The sequence below is a fragment of the Bidens hawaiensis genome, unplaced genomic scaffold (genome assembly GCF_021521415.1).
Source record: "Bidens hawaiensis isolate Kalapana, Puna unplaced genomic scaffold, B.hawaiensis_p1.1 tig00019932_1, whole genome shotgun sequence".
Classification (NCBI taxonomy): Eukaryota; Viridiplantae; Streptophyta; class Magnoliopsida; order Asterales; family Asteraceae; genus Bidens; species Bidens hawaiensis.
This window is the reverse complement of record NW_027493027.1, coordinates 159,949-164,982: the sequence shown is the minus strand read 5'-3', so window position 1 is coordinate 164,982 and position 5,034 is coordinate 159,949. Positions and strand designations below refer to the sequence as shown.

The 5,034-nt window shown below is 34.0% G+C and overlaps 1 pseudogene; it reads right to left on the bottom strand.

The window, feature by feature from the left end:
* Positions 1 to 510: 510 nt before the first annotated feature.
* On the bottom strand, positions 511 to 2,546 carry LOC143559550 (putative pectinesterase/pectinesterase inhibitor 60; annotated as a pseudogene).
* Between the last annotated feature and the right edge of the window lie 2,488 nt (positions 2,547 to 5,034).

The window sequence follows — 5,034 nt, the reverse complement described above, 5'->3', positions numbered from 1 at the left end:
TAGCTTTTATGTTGTCATTATGAAAAAGTCAAGAAGCCCCCTAAAACTTATCAAAATCTTTTTCATGATGTGGCTCATAAAAACATAGTTCTTGAAGAACATCCGTCGTTACAATTTAATGTTCTTATTTCCTTCGATAGGTGGTAAATTGATAAATATATCATTAACGGTAATGCTCACCCTGTTTTTAGGCTGAGTGGTTAGAACTATTTTCGTATGAGAAGTCTTATTTCTGAAATTGATTCATAAACAAAATTCTTTCAATTATACATATATGACACTGAGAATGAAATTTTCAATAGAAAGAAGCATTCTCGGGTATGTTTTTGCATGTGCATTTTTTTTATTAAGTTCATTTAAAAAAATCATTTTGTAATATAAATAAAATCAATTTATATACTCATAGTTTATATACAAGCATAGATGTAATATATTTTTCATATACGGTATGTAATTATTTGTTTTACTTGTAATTTTGTAATTTGAATTATCTTGTGTTTGACACGAGCTTCAAAAGTACTTAAATAATACATGTAGATATTCAATAATAAATATAAATTAAATAATATGAGGTAATGTACATATGTAACTAAACCTAATTTGGTTTATCCTTAAAACCCTGCAATGAATGGAACTCCGGTAGCTCGCAACCAACCTCGACCCGATATAAGCCTTTCCACCGTGAACTGTGATGCCTCACTTGGGCTCTTTATCACTTGGTATCCGGGCCATGTAATCCGGTTTCTGGTTCCAGAACCAGGCCCAAAACAACCATACTCCCCAAAATACGATGTGTTAAAGGCAAAGTCCGTATTCCCCCATGGTGACCATCCTTGTGGGTTGACATGAGAATCAATGAATGTTTTCATATAAACTGCTCTTGAATACTCTTGCCAGGGTCGGCCCAGGTAGGTCCGGACCGACCCAACAACAGGCTTTAGGTCTGGTGCAGCCATCACACGAGAGTTATGAATTGAAATCCCGGTGTTTTGAAACGGATCACCACGACCTTGAGCAGTTATCATATTTGCTTGTCCATAAAGCGGTCTCCTAGCTAAAATCATGCAGTTTTGAAACACAACAGCTGCGTTACCAAATATGAAATCAATGGTTCCATAAACATAACAAAGTTTATAAAATTGTCGTTGAGATAGCACGAAGAGCGTGTCTTGGTAGCCTTCAAAACTACAGGCGTAGAAAGCCGACAGATCGGAAGCAGATCGCAGCGCCACCGCTTGAGCCCTTTCCGGGCCCGCGGTGTTCCTGAAAGTTATGCCACGGGCAATGAATCCGGTGCCATCCACACCTTAGTTAAAACATAAAATAAAATAAAAAATTAGTTACGTACGTAGTTTATAAGAAAATGAAAAGCTATTGTACAACAAACATAACATATAATTAGTAATTCTTACCAACGGTTGCAGTGCTATAGGTTGTGAAACCTCCGGTGAAACTCCGGTTACCGGTGATAATGGTGTACCTCAATCCATCACCAAGAAACATAATATTCTTCATATCATATCCAATCTCAATATTCTCTCTATAAACACCCCGTTTAATATAAATAATAAATCTCCCATCTCCACGGTCTATACTCGCCGCATAATCAAGCGCCGACTGAATCGTCCTAAACTTACTCCCCTTCGCAGGAAACACGGTCACATTAACCCTCGAGTAAACCGAATCCGACACCATTAGTCTTCGATCTTTCTTCGTAACCCATTTTGGAAAACCCTCACCCTCGATTTGATCAGAATCTTGTGTGTTCCTCAAGAAAAACTTATTATTAATAGCTAAACTATTGCTTATCAGCTCCGTCTAGTTACTCGTCTTGATCGGAGCAACAAATTCCGTCAAGTTCAGCTCACCGGAGCCAGAGAAACATATCTGGAGATTGGTTAGCGCGGCGCTGAGCCACGTCTGCGCAACAAAGTCAGATATTTTATTGCGTTTGAGTCCGTTTAGGGTTTGGTTTAGTTGCACAATGGTGTTGTTTACAAGCTTGCAGCAGTCTTTGGAGACCAATTTCTTCCGTCTGCTTCGGCTGTTATTCTCGAGATCGACAGCGCATTTTTGAGTGTAATGTGCCTGATTTAGCGCGGCTTCTAAAGCTAGTATCCGGAAGTCTTTACTGTGTGCCGGAAGACGACCGGTTAGGTAGTTATGCATGCAGTGATTGGGATGAGGTGTTGTTTGGCACCAACTGTTGATGTTATGGGACTCATTGAGTGCTTATGTTGATAGAAAGATTGAGCCGAAGGAGATGATGATTATTGGTTGTGAAAATGGAATGAATAGATTGGTTTGAGACATTGTTTATATGTTGTTGAATTTGATTATGGGTTATGGCCGGCCTATGGGTTTGGTTTTATAAGTAGACGACGTGATTTTGGTGAAAGTTGAGATTTAAAAGTGACGTTAAGAATGTGTTTACTTCATCCTTTTGATACGTATCGAGCTGCCATTTAACTGTCATGTATAATAATATATGTTGGAAGAGTACGATAGGATTATATATATACTATTCTATATTATCATTCTTCTCGATCATTTGTTAGTTGTGTTGTAAACAAATTAAACATTCGATGAATAATTTATGAATTGTTTGACTGAAAGTTTGTTTACGTTTTGTTCGTTTAATAAACGGCCAAATACGTATGCACGAGAAATTTTGTTTAATTAATTTTATTTACTAACTTCAAGGATAGTTGTTTTTGTTCGGATGTGTTAATGAATGTGTTTTATGCTTTGTAATTTGTCAATTATATTTGTTCTCTTATGTTATTATTTTTTTAATTTTTTACATTTGCTTGTTTACATCTGTACATGTTTGTTTGTTAATATACGGTTATAAAACTAGTATTTTATACCCGCGCTTTACAACGAGATCAACCAGTTTAAATTTTAACAGAAACATAGACAAAACCTCAAACATAACTTTAGTAAAATTGAAACATAACATAACGTTAGTTAACAAGAAACCCAAAACTATAAAATGTTTTATCCATCGAACCAATCGGGCATACATATTGTATATTAAGAAATTGTGTCTTATTATTTGAAAAGGTAAAGTGGCAAATCAATCATGTCCTTTTACCTCCATACAATCGATTTCTAATATTACCCATTGATGTGTACGATTAGTCTAAAATACTCTTTTTAGAAGAGAGAATCCTCAAATATAAAAATTCTTAAAATGGTCCTTGAAATCCGTCTTTCATGTGACATTGGGAAATTTCTCGTGAGTTTTTCAACAACCAATCACAAACTGACTCTTTTCAATGCTCCCACCTACCATGTGAGTTTTCAGTTTAAATACATCTTACACGTTGGATTTCGCATTAAAACTTACCCGATGAAAACAACTTTTAATGTAATGTTCCAGCCTGTTTCTATCTTTCACGTAAGTTTTCAAAAAAGTTGTTTTTGGTTTTATTTGAAATTCATCTCCTAAGATGAATTTTAAATGAATTTCAACTTTTGAAAAAATCTAAAACATCTTCATCTTTTTCATCATATTCATCACCTTCGTCATCTTTCCGGCCACAAACAATACCACCACCGGCAAAAACAAGTTTAAGCTTAGCTCATTCGCATCTCTACTTTTGAAAACTCACGTGGAAGATAGAAACAGGCCGAAACATCACGTTAAAGATTATTTCACCAAGTAACTTTTCATGCGAAATCCAACGTGTAAGAAGGGTTTGAACTGAAAACTCATGTGATACGTGTTGAAAGGTGTCAGTTTGTGATGGGTTGTGGGAAAACTCACGGGGAATTTTCCAATGTCACATGAAAGACGGATTTCGAGATCTATTTTGGAATTTTTAAATTCGAAGGGCTATTTTGCGTATTCTCTCTCCTAAAAAGAGTTATTTTAAGAATTTTTCTATTTTATATTTTGTCTTTTAAATTTCACTTTATTACCCTAACGTTTAAACTTCTTATGCTTTTGTTTTTAACATTTAGTTTAACACCCTTTTACATTTAAAATATAAGCCCTAGTCCTTAGATTATATGTAGTGGATTGAGCCTTTTTTTGGAAGTTGTGCGATATGTGACACCACGTCAACATTGTGGTTTTTTGGCTAAAGTGAGTGTAGTGGATGGAGTCTCTTCAAATCATTACCCGATTATTATTTTATTATCAAAATAAACAAAAAAACAAACCCACCAATCACATCAACCATCTCCCCCACAATTTCCCTAATCGATTTAATGCTGTGTTCCCGAGCTCCTTTACGGAAAGAATGGAAATGAAAGGAATGGAAAGTTTTTCCTTTCCATTTTACTCTTTTCTTTTCCTTTCCCTTTCACTTTCCTTCCAATTTGGAAAGAAACATTTTCCTTCCATTTTACTCTTTAAACATTCTCTTTTCTTTTCCGTTCATTTCTTTTCTTAAATGAATCTCTGGAACACCCTTTTTGTTATTTCCTTTCATTTCATTTCATTTCATAAAAAAAACTCAGGAATACACCTCTTTTGTTCTTTCTATCTCTTTCCTTTCCTTTCTTTCTTTAAATTATACTCAGGAACACAACGTAAGAGTGGGAAGCGTTCCACTACGAAGGGACTTATGCTACTATATGACGCATCCTTCTTTCTTTTTCACGATTACTCTTTGTGATATTATTTAGGATGACAATGTTATTTTCTCTACATTCATAAAACAAACTAATTTGAAAATTATAGGATATATAGTAAATTGATTTTAGTGTATTGCTTATTTCTAATCTAATTGATTTCTAATTAGTTAATTGGTTACGGACATATGTGCACAATACAAAATATTTATATCGTAATATAGCATTTCATATATTTCTATTATATTTTTACATAATTTGATATTATTTGTTTAGTTTTTTTATATATATTCTTTAACGCATAAATTATGTTCAACAATTACTTAAACTATAAGATATGTAATTTAAATAGCGGTTTTTTTAATAAGTCATAGGTGTTTTACGTAATATAATAATCAAACAATCCAAACAATTTACTTGTCAAATTAAAAGTTTGATTTGTTTTATCAT